We start from the raw sequence: 12,630 nt of genomic DNA on the forward strand, positions 1-12,630 counted from the left end.
TACATAATAGATTTGCCGTTTTCATGCACAATTATCTTTTGTATTATGCTGTGTTAGTGAAATGCTTGTTTTATTCCATAAATTAAAAAAGAAAAAGAAAAAGAAAAGAATGCTGGACCTGGAATCAGGAAGTCTTTAGTTAGAATCCAGCCTTAAATACTTACTAGCTGTGTGACCCTGGACAAGTGACTTAACTTCTTCTTCAATTTCTTCCACTATAAAATGAAGATAACAATGGTATCTACCTTGTAAGGTTGTTGTGAGGATCAAATGAGAAAATATTAGTAAAAAGCACTTAGCACAGTGATTAGCACATAGTAGAAGTTCTATAAATGTTTGTTCCCTTCCACCATCCTTTAATTGAGTCCTATTGATTTTTCCTCCCAATTTTTACCCTCATTCATCTCTTTATTCTTACTGCCAACATTTTGTTAACTTCACACTTGTCAGATTAGATGTCTTACCTGCTTCCAGGCACTTGATGAATGTTTCATAATTCTGTTTTCATCATTTCCCTCCCCATTTGAAAGTCCACAATGATCCCTGACAAAATACAGTGCAAGGAAAACTGATTTAGGAATCAGAGGACTTGGATTCAGTTCAAATCTCAGCTCTACTACTTACTAACAGACCTTGAGCAAGTCATTTATCATTGTTGGGCCTCAGTTTTTTCATCTATAAAATGGGGGGGGATGGTTGGATTAGGTGCCTCCAAGGTCCTCTTTAGTTCTGAATCTATGATGCTATATTCTATGAATTCCTCTTCCTGTATCTGAGCAAATTTCAGAGAAGGAGAGCTTATTAGTGGCAGAGGAAGGATTTGTAAGTGGTGATGGAGTAGCAAGACTGTGAGACTCTCATGAGCAAGAACCATATTCTTCATCTCTCTGCTCCTCCCTTTTCCCTCCCTTCCACCTACCTCACATCAGGCACTGAATCATTACTTGTTAGTTGATTTATTAAAAGAAACATTGTGAAAACACATTCATTTCTGCATTTAGGAATGGATGCCTGCAGATTTGGTGGTGATGGTGGGAAGGCAGAGTTCTGTGCTTTCCTGGATGACTGACTGTCAGAAAGATGCTACTAGGCAACCATAGGGTTGCAGAGCAGCATGTGGGACTCTCTAAAGCAATGTAACACAATCTGTGCTGGATCTCCTTTTATAAACAGTCATGGTTGTACCCCTGGTTATCAATGATGAGCCTTTAAGGGGAAAATAAATCTGGAGAGGACACCCTGTGGGCTGGATATATAAGTAAGCAGGGGCAACCCTGCCTCTTCACTTTGAGGGGCAGGGAGGGGATAGCAGTGCTTAGGGACTCATTATGTGCATATGACCATGAATCCTTTTTTTAATACATTGACAGTCATCTCCACTTCTTTCCCGAAACACAGAGCCCTGAACAATGTCTCTGACTCACCATGTCCTGGAGATTACTAATGACATCCATGCTCTTAGTGTCAGAGCCAGCAGAGAGACTGAAATCATGCTAGTCCCCATGTAGCAGCCTGTCTGCCCCCACGATAAGTTTGGTCACTCCTCTATATATACCTTTACCTTTTGAGGTGTAAACCTATGCATAGCTTCAAAGAAGTGGATGCAGTATGGCTTCGACTGAGATATTTTCTGCTTCAGTTCTAATACCCTTTGTAACAATGGCCATCATTTTGATGACATTTTTTGACTATGGGACTATTTTGGGCTGATGTCTGTGGAATCATCGACAACAGAAGTCCTTACCCTGAGATCTGTGGATTAAAAAATATTTTGATAGCTATACTTGGTTTCTTTTGTGATTTGGTATCTTATTTTATTCATTTAAAATGTTATTTCGAGAAGGGGTTCAGTAGGCTTTACCAGACTGTCAAAATGACCCATGACCTAAAAAAGTTAAGAACCTCTGATGTACAATAACACATAGATGCTTTTGCCAGGTGGACAGAATAACTGAGAGCTCATGGTCCTCAAAGGCTAATTTTTCACTAAGTACATATCTTATACTTACCCAAATTGAAGTAAATGTGCCACTTCTCTAGTCACTCATAGAGTAGTTTCAAATTTCCCTGTAGACTCCCTCCATTGGCTAGGCATTTAATTCAATTCACTTCAGTAACAGATCAACCAAGCACCCGTGTCATGAAGGGCACTATTACACATGCTAGGGATATAAAGAGAAAAATGAAATGCACAGCCTTTGCCTTCAAGGAGCTTGCATTCAATTGGGAAGAACTTAGTGTCATTTGTAAAACCAAAGACTTTATTGGGTGCTACCTTTTCCAGATACCTTTGTCATTCTCTTGTGCATGTATCATATTTAATTTTCTATTATAATGATTTGTGTATGTGTCACAGCTTCCTATTAGGTGGTAAATTTCTCAATGGAAGGAAAACAATTTGTAGAATTGCTGAATCTGCTAGTCCCAGGACCAGTTCCTGGAGAGCCCTGGTGTGTTTACTTAGGCAAAGAAGCGCTTGTGGGGTCCTATTTTTAAGCCATAACCATTCAACAAATGTTTATCATCTCTGATAAAATTGTAATCAGTTCCCTAACAAGGGTCATTTATGGTGTGCAATCTCATCAATAGTTTAAGGATAAGTGATTTCATCAGTATGAGTGCTTATTCTAGAAATACAAATAGCTTCTTGCCTCAGTAGACAGTTTAATGAGTTTCTATGTCTATGTCCAAACTTCTGGTAAAGAGCTTCTCCAGACTCAGTGAAGACACTCCATCTTTGGGCCTAACCACCACAGTTTGTGTTCCAACTGTGTAATTGAGAAGCACTGGGCTCACCTTGATGCCCCAAGATAAAATTAGAGTGGGGATATACTGGAAAGGAAGCTTGCTAAAGGCTTTTAAAAAGTCCAACTAGTCATGCATGAAGGCCTGTAATCCTTGCAACTAAGAGAGTGAGGCTGGTGGATCACTTGAGCTCAGGAGTTCTGAACTGCAGTATGGGCAAAATTGATTGGGTGTCAATGCCATATCTCTAACTGATGTGTTGAGCCCCTGATGGAAGAGCCTCTAGGCTGCCTAAGGAAGGACAAACTGACCTAGGTCAGAAACCATTCAGGTCAAGGATCCTAGTCTTACCAACAGTGGGTCCCAAGAGCAATGATGAATGCCTTCTTGAGTGTCATTTGAGCAATTACTAGTTCTTCTTCTTTTTTTTGCAAAGGACTCCAGAGTTTATACAAAAATGTAGAAAACACATTAAAAGCTCAACTGATTATAAGCAATCAGCACAATTCCCCTTGCTCTCTGATGGGGTCTACCTTTTTTAGGGTTCCACACATTTCACCCTTTCTAGATTCATGGATCCACCCCGTGGTTTGAACATCCCTTACCCCCCAGAAGAAAAATATACCTTGGTGCTTCTAGACAAGTAATATCCTGCTTTCTGATAGGTCTTTCTTAGGCCTGACAGAGAGCTATTGGGAGTTTGGGCTCCGCATAGGAGGAAACACACTTTAGACCTGACAGACAGACAACCCTTTTCAATCAGACCTGTATTGCCTGAATAATTCACAGCAATAGCAGAGAGAAAAGTCCCATATGCCACTGCATCAGTTCTTTTCTGCTTACCCAACTCTGGGGGACCATATTGATGGATCTTGCCGTTTTCTTTTTTTTTTTTCTCAACAAACATTTATTTTATTTTCCATTTACATGCAAGGGTAGCTTTCAACATTCATTTTCATAAGATTTAGAGTTCCAAATTTTTCTCCCTCCCTTTCCTCCCCCCTCTACAAGATCACAATCAGGTTATATATGTACAATCCACAAGTGTTCTTTTTATCAGTTCTTTCTATAGCAGTGCATAGTATGCTTCCTCATTAGTTCCTTGGGATTGTCCTGGATCGTTGAACTGCTGAGAGTAGTTAAGTCATTCACAATTACTCACTGAACAATACTGCTGTCACTATGCACAATGTCCTCTCAGCTCTGCTCACTTCACCATACATTGATGTTCATTAGTCTTTCAAGGTTTTTCGGGGATCATCCTGTTTGTCATTTCCTGTAGTACAAGTCCATTCCACTACAATCATATAACACAGCTTTTTCCATCATTCCTCAATTGATGGACATTCCCTTGATTCTCAATTCTTAGCTTCCACCAAGAGTTGCTATAAATATTTTTTTGTACAATTTTTCCCCCTTTTCTCTTTTTCAGGATTACTATTGTTAACTGTTTCCCTTCCATCCTATTCCCTTACCCATGATATTTATTCTATTATCCATCTTCTTTCATCCTATCACTCTTCAAAAGGGATTTGTTTCTATCTGTCCCCTCCCCCACTCTGCCCTTCCTTCTTTTGCCCCTCTCTCTTTATCCCCTTCCCCTCCTATTTTCCTGCAGGATTATAGAGATTACTCTACCCAATTGAGTGTGTACATTATTCCCTCCTTGAGCCAATTCTAACGAGATTGAGGTCTTTGAGCCAATTTTGATGAGTGTTAGGCTCATTTACTGCCCAGATTAAATAGATTACTCCACCCAGTTGGGTGTGTCTATTAGTCCCTTCTTGAGGCAGTTCTGATGAGTTTAAGATCTTTGAGCCTTTTCTGATGAGTGTAAAATTCATTTACTGCCCTGCTCCTCTCCCATCTCTTCCCCCACTCTATAAGCCTTTTCCTGTTACTTTCCTGTAGGATTTCACTTCTGCCCTTCCCCCTCCCCCAGTGAATTCCCTTCACCCCTCAATTTAACCCTAAAGATGTTATCATCTAGCTAAGTGACACAGTGGACAAATCATCACCCCTGGACCCAGGGGGATCCCAGCCAAAACCTGGCCTCAGACACAAGACAGTCTCCCACTGTACGACCCCAGGTATGTCTCCCAGCTCCAATTGTTTTTTTTTTTTATGGTTCTCTAGGGTCTTGTATTTGAAAGTCAAATTTGCCATTCATTTCAGGTCTTTTCATCACAAATATCTGAAAGTCTTCTTTTTCATTAAAGTCCCATTTTTTCCACTGAAAGATAATGCTGAGTTTTGCTGGGTAGGTGATTCTTGGTTGTAATCCCATTCCCTTTGCCCTTTGGAATATCATATTCCATGCCCTCCAGTCCTTTAATGTAGAAGCTGCTAGATCTTGTGCTATCCTGACTGGGGCTCCACAGTACTTGAATTCTTTCTTTTTGGCAGCTTGCAATATTTTCTCCTTGACCTGAGAGCTCTGGAATTTGGCTATAATATTCCTAGGAGTTTTCTTTTTGGGATCTCTTTCTGGAGGTGATTGGTGGATTCTTTCAATTTCTATTTTAACTTCTTCTTCTAGAATTTCAGGGCAATTTTCCCTGAGAATATCTTGGAAGATGGTGTCTAAGCTCTTTCCTTGATCATGGTTTTCAGGTAGACCAATAATTTTCAAATTATCTCTCCTGGACCTATTTTCCAGGTTGGCAGTTTTTCCCAGAAGATATTTCACATTGCCCTCTATTTTTTTATTCATTTGGATTTGCTTTATTGTGTCTTGGTTTCTCATAAAGTCACTGGCTTCCATTTGTTCAATCCTAATTCTTAGGCAATTATTTTCATCAGAGAGCATTTGTACCTCCTTTTCCATTTGACTTTTCAAGCTGTTGACTTTTTTCTCATGTCTTTCCTGCATCACCCTCATTTCTCTTTCCATTTTTTCCTCTACCTCTCTAACTTTATCTTCAAAGTCCTTTTAGAGCACCTCTATGGCCTGAGACAAATTCGTATTTTTCTTGGAAGCTTTAGATATAGGGACCCTGATGTTGACACCTTCCTCTGAGGGTGCCCCTTGGTCTTCCTTGTTACTGAAGAAACTTTCTATGGTCTTCACCTTTCTCTATCAGCTCATCTTGCCTTTCTTTTACTAGACTTTTAGCTCCTTAAAGTGGGGCACTGTTTCCAGGCTCCAGTATCCCAAGCTTAAGAAGTCCCAGGTGGTATGATTTAAGGAGAATCAGGTTCTTCCCTTGCCCAGCCTGTTTCCTGGTCCTAGATGACCCCAGACCAACTTGCTAATCAACTAGCTCTGTGTGTTGTGGTTGTTAGCTCCAATGAGCCTGTGCCCCTCCCCCACCTGTGCCCCTGCTGCTTGAGCCTACCTCCTGGTTCTCAGCAGGGATGTAAAATCCAAGTTCTGCCTTAGCACCAGCATAGACCCCTGTAGTCTCTCCCCTGCCCAGGGCTCAGCCCACTCACCAGACTGTGAGCTTAGTTCCAGACGACACTGGTGCTTCAGCTGATTCAGAGGCTCTGGGGGTCTCCTTCTCTGGTGAGGCCTCCCTGGGACTGGATCTGTGTCAGGGTGACTGTGGGGTTGGGCCCGACTCCTGTATCAGCACAGCAGCTCCCTCCTTCTGACCTTCCAAGCCGTTCTTGGTTAGAAGATGATTTCAGCACATTCTTCTGTGAGTTTTGCTGCTCCAGGCATTTTCCTATGGCGTTATTTGGATGTTTTTTGGAGCGATCGTGTCACGAGTTTGGGAGCTCACTGCCTTTCCTCCGCCATCTTGGCTCTCTTATTTATTCAGGATGGAGTATTTTAAATGTATTTCTAGGCAGCAGAGATGGAGTTGGGCAGTGAGGTGCAGTGGATAGAGTGCCAGGCCTGGAGTCAGGAAGACTCATCTTCATCAGTTCAAATCTGGCCTCAGACACTTACTATCTATGTGATCCTGGGTAAGTCACTTAACCCAGTTTGCCTCAGTTCCTCATCTGTAAGATGAGATGGAGAAGAAAATGGAAAACCACTTCCAGTCTCTTTGCCAAGATACCCCCAGATTGGGTCACGAAGCATTGGACATGACTGAAAAATGAGTGAACAAGGGATGGAGCCACTAGATAGGGAGAAATGGAAGATTAGAGAGGTACGATGATAATAGGGACAATATGCTAGAAAAGATAGGATGAAATGAGATTAAGGATGCTTGTAGAGAGGATTACCTTAAAATGGAGAATGGCTACCTTTTCATCAGAGAACAGAATGAAGGAGGACAGAGTAGGATAGGTTATCTGAATAATGTGAAATGAAAAGGAGATCTAGGTAAATGACCTCATTTTTTCAGTGAAGTGTGAGGTCCGATCTTCAACAAGAGAAGTGGTGGTGGGGGTTGCCATAGGAGCCTTGAGGAAGGATGAGAAGGTTTGGAACAACAGCTATAGAGAGTGGGAGAGGTGTAATTTCCAAATCAATTAGGAAGGTGTGAAAGCAAGGGCTAGCAAATTGTGACCCACAGGTCCATTTTGGCTTACTGTCTATATGGACCAAAATGTAAAACTCATTCTTAGTTCCCAGGCCATATAAAAACAACAAGCTGAATTTGACCCTTGGGCTATGGTTTGTTGACCCCTTTGTAAAAGTATTGCCCTACTCCAATGAGGGCCCAGTTCAGATTAGACAAAATATCTTTTTGTGCACTCAGGCAGTACTGTTTTGTGATTTCTTCCAGCTTTGTTCAGTAACACGTGAATAGGAACAAAAAAAGAGGCAGATGGTGGGACTAATCCAGTGTTGAGGTTTGGAAAGACATGACTTGTGAAAGGATAATGAGGCAAAGAATTTGAGGGTAGAGCTTAGCATAGAGTTGAATTGTTTCATCAAAAGGTCAAGAAAGGGAAAGGAGAAAAATGTAACCAATGTAGGGCTGACGGCCTGGGAAGGAAATGAGACAGTGGAAAGGATGAGTTAACAGAGCCTACCAGAGCTATTAGCAGCAGCCCCCAAATTTGGTAAGGAGCCAGCATAGAAACCAAGTAACCTGCTTGACCTGGCCCAGCAGTGGATTCCTCCATCAGCTGAGCCCTGCACCCTGCAAGGAGCTAGCTTAGCTGAGCAAAAGAGTGACTTGCCCATCACCAGTGCAGTTCCCTGAAGTGATCTTGGGAGGGCTTCCTTGAAGTGAGAAAAGGACTCACAGGGCTTGGAGTCTTTTTTTTTTTTAGTGAGGTAATTGGGGTTAAATGACTAGCCCAGGGTCACACAGCTAGTGAGTGTCAAGTGTCTCAGGCTGGATTTGAACTCAGATACTCCTGAATCCAGGGCTGGTGCTCTATCCACTGCACCACCTAGCTGCCCCAGGGCTTGGAGTCTTGAGGCAGCCCCTTATCCTTACATATTCTCTACACAGGTAACTGACTATCTTTGTACTTTAATTCTGAACCTATTATTCCTAGGGACCTTGTGTGTGCCTACAATTTAGGAGGATTATTTTGAAATGATTGCTCTTACTATACCTTCCCAATAAGTATTATTTTGTGAAATCTAATTTATGTCAACTGGTTGATGGATATTGGAGAACATACTGAATAGTGGCTCATAAGTGACAGTACCACAAACCCCAACCCTTCAGGGTTACCCTCTAGAAACCCAAGGGAAGAAGTAGTGTTCTCCCCTTTGGGAATCTAACTTACCAGTCCATTACAAATTGGGAGAATGAGACTAGAGTGGGTACTATAACAGCATGGTAGCTGTTGTCTATTCAGTCACTTTTGGGGAAGGTAATAATACTATCCTTGATTTTTCCCCATTCTTTATGTACTCTATATTTCATTTTTGGAGTTATCTTATATATCAATCCACTAGTATTTTTTTTTAAATTATGCTGTATCCAGCATTGATTTCTTCTGTGCTCACTGACAGGTACAGTCACTCTTCCTGATTTCATTGTCTTAACTTCCATTTCTACTTCCTTACATTGTGGATCAGCAAAGGAGGTGTTAGAGTCTAAATTTAGCTGTTCCAAAGTTGTCAGTGATGAAAATAGATCACTATGGAAATGCTAGCAAATCTTTTCCATTTTGCATTTATTTCTTGACCTCCTTAGAGTTTCATTTACAAATGGTCTTGGGATCATCTGGCTCACTTAAGACTTATCCTAAACTTTCTGTGGAGTCATTTTCCATCCCTTTGAGTTTCACTTTTTTGGTGAGACAATACTACTCATAATCTATCATTTATCTCCATAATGTTTTTCAAATAAGCGTATATTTTAAATCGGTGTCACCCTCTGCTGCTATTTCTTTCTATTTGGCAAGGAGATTAAATGTTTCTTGATTAAGGTAATTTCTGTTATCCTTTGGCCTCCTGATTGTAGCAATTACTTTACCTTAGTTAAACTTGTCAAAATGAAATAGAGTAATCTATTTTCAATTTCCATTTATGTTTACATAATTGATCAAATTGCAATGTATTATACTATGAGGTATGAGCCTAAATCAACTTTTCAAGTTGCTATTCAATTTTTCCATATTTCTATTTCTATTTATCCTGTTCTCACCTTTCATAGCTAACAGTTTGTTTAAATAACTTGGGTTGGAGAATTGTTAATTGTATATAATATCTTATTCTCATCTTTATTCTTTGTTTTCAACCTGTTAGTATAGGAAGCTTATTAGAGAAGTTCCCTGATCCACGTGAAGAGCTTATGTGGCAATGAAACTTTGGGATTCTGATTGTATTATCTGTTCATGACATAATGGTTGGTTTGGGATGTTGTGGACTTCTTGGAGTCTAGCAATCCCAAGTGCATTTCTCTTCCAAGAAAAATTCAAACCTTCTGGTTAAAGAGCTTAGTTACACTGAGTAATTATTTAGGAGCAAGGTATATCTGTGAAGATCTAGAAATAACCTATATTTAAGGTGTGTTTGGAATTTTCCAGAGGCAGTTCTGGATGCAACAAAATGAGGTAAAGAAATGATTTGGGGGAACCCTAGTAAGATTGAACTTGGTCCAAGTGAGCACAAAGCTTGGTAGCTTGGTTACCTCTACTCTTAGCGAGTTGAGGGTCTAGCTGCATCAGATAGCTGACAGAAGTGGCTCTTTGTCTTCTATGATTCCCTTGCATTTCTGCAATGATGGTGATTAGAATGGAAGGTAAGAGGACATGAGAGATAAGAAGCACAGTTTCTTGACCATTGATGATAATGAATTTAAATGTTGGTACTTTGAGATAAGATCTTTCATCAATGACCAATGAGTTGATGCACCAATAGAGAAACTGAATCTCATCATTACTGACATTCATACTAGAAATAAGACCAAAAAAGATTATGGGATTTGCAGCTAAATGGAAGAGTGATTCACATGTGCTCCTTGTGAAATCAAATAAATGAGTTGGCATTGCTGGTTTCATAGTATGCCCAAAGACAGTAATGACACTTTGTCATTAAAGCTTGCAGTACCCATGATTAATGTAAGAGAAAAAAAGGAACATAAGTGAAGCTTATGGATCAACATCTGTTTCAGAGTATAAATTTTACAGAGAACTTAATAACCTCTTCCAGATTAAATCTGTTGACAAAATCACTTCTGTTTCTCCCTGTATAGATTTCCATCCAAACACCCTCCACATTGCTTCCCCTTAAATAGTTTCTGGGTTTATTAACATAATTATAGCTTCTTAATATATAGTTCTATTCCATTCCCCCTTTAATAATCATACTTAACATTTTTATGGGACAGCTAGGTGGTGCAGGTACTGCCTGGCAGTAAAGAAGACTCATTTTCATGAGTTCAAATCTGGTCTTAGACACTTACTAGCTGTGTGATCCTGGGCAGATCTTTTAACCCTATTTACCTCAGTTTCTTCATCTATAAAATGAGCTGGAGAAGGAAACGGAAAACCACTTCAGTACCTTTACCAAGAAAACTCCAAAAAGGTCACAAAGAGTCAAACGTGACTGAAACGACTAAGCAGCAGCAAAAAACAACAAGCAACATTTTTATAGCCCTTTAGGGATTGCAAAGCACATTATAACTATTATCACATTTGCTCCTCATAACAACTCTAGGAGGTAAGTGGTATTATTATCATAATTTTATAGATGAGGAAACTGAGGCAGACAGAAATTAAATGACTTTCCCAGGGTCACAGAGGAAATATCTGAAGCTAGATTTGAACTCGGGGTTTGATGACTCCAAGTCTAATCGTTTTTCCACTGAGTTGCCTATATCTGGTTTCTTTTTAACAAGGTATAAGTTATCCAAATCCCTATTATAGTCTGAAATCTTATCCCATCAAGCCCATCAAGTTAATAAATCTGAACTCCCACCCTCAGTATCTGACATAAATCCTATTTGACAATATGAATAATTTTGATAAGTTTAATATGCTTTATTAACTTAGGCTTCTTAAAAAACAATGATAGCTGACAATGCTTTAAAGTATGTAAAGCATTTGATATTTAATGTCATGAGGTAGGTATTTTAGCTATTATTATCTCCATTTTCCAGATAAAATAAGTGAGATAAATAGAGATTAACAAGAATTTACCCAGGGTCACACACCTGCAAAGTATCAGAGGGAAGATTTAAACTAAGCTTTTTCTTAGCTCAACATCCAACAATCTATTATTCTATCTTATCTCTCTAACTTTTTTGTGCTTTCTTTTAATGAACTATATTGTTCATTTTATAATTTTTTAAAAAAATGCAAACTCTGCTTGTTAAGTTTCTATTTTCTTCTTAAGTATTTAGGGCTATCAATTTTCCCTTTAGTATTGATGTGTTGTATTGGTTGTCATTTTTTGGAGGTCATTTATTATAAATTTATTATTTATTATTATTATTTGACCAGGGCATTATTAAGTCAATTTCTTTTCTTATTTCCATGTAGGCCTGTGCTTCTTGATCAGATAATCATTCTTTATTTCTGGTTTTAATACCTAATGATCCATAAACATAGAGTTTACTATTTTTGTTTTCCAAAACAGAACTTCTTTCTGGCTAAAATTTGAGTAGTTTCTATTAATATCCTACATATATTTCTAAAAACATTGAGTACTTCCTGAAGTTACCTTTAAGTTCTTTCCGCACATCCATCTAATTGAATTTCTTCAAAACTTCTTTCTAGTATATAACATTTGTCTTATTTCTGTATTTCTTTGATTGGGTTTTCCCTCTCTGTCACAAAGTCCTACTCCTAAGCCTTATCAGAGCTTAGAGATAAATTCAATTTTCTGAGGTTATATTGGCAGAGTGCAAATGCTGGAAGGTTATACCAAAGTGAAAAAAACCTTTGTATACAGTTCTAGCAATTGATTTTGTCTACTTTCTGCCAAGCAACCAAGCTAAATATAGTGCCCTCCTTTGGAACCACTCCCCTAACTCTTACCTACATAGCCAGGTTGGGTCCCCAGAAGAGAGCTGACTACTCAAGCATCCTAAGGACAAACTTAAGTAAATGAAATATTTAGTACTGTCAAACATGAGCCCCAACCAGTGTACTCTACATTCATTATTTTTTTTTTTTTTAGTGAGGCAATTGGGGTTAAGTGACTTGCCCAGGGTCACACAGCTAGTAAGTGTTAAGTGTCTGAGGCCAGATTTGAACTCATGTACTCCTGACTCCAGGGCCAGTGCTCTATCCACTGCGCCACCTAGCTGCCCCATCTCTACATTCATTATTAACCAAAGTTAATTAGCTTTCCATAAAAAACAGGGATAGCAAATAGAGTTGTTATGGAAAATCTCACCACTACCACCCCTCCCCAATTAGAGCCAAACTCTACCCTTGTACATATGAGGTCCCTGGGTAGAGTTGGCAAAAACTCAGAGATCACATGAGGCCAAAGTGTTAACTTATAGTTCCTGGTTAATAGAAGTCCTTTTATTCTTTTGTGGAGTCTTCACAGTTCTGAAGCTGCCTCTC

This window comes from Dromiciops gliroides, chromosome 2 (genome assembly GCF_019393635.1).
Source record: "Dromiciops gliroides isolate mDroGli1 chromosome 2, mDroGli1.pri, whole genome shotgun sequence".
Classification (NCBI taxonomy): domain Eukaryota; kingdom Metazoa; phylum Chordata; class Mammalia; order Microbiotheria; family Microbiotheriidae; genus Dromiciops; species Dromiciops gliroides.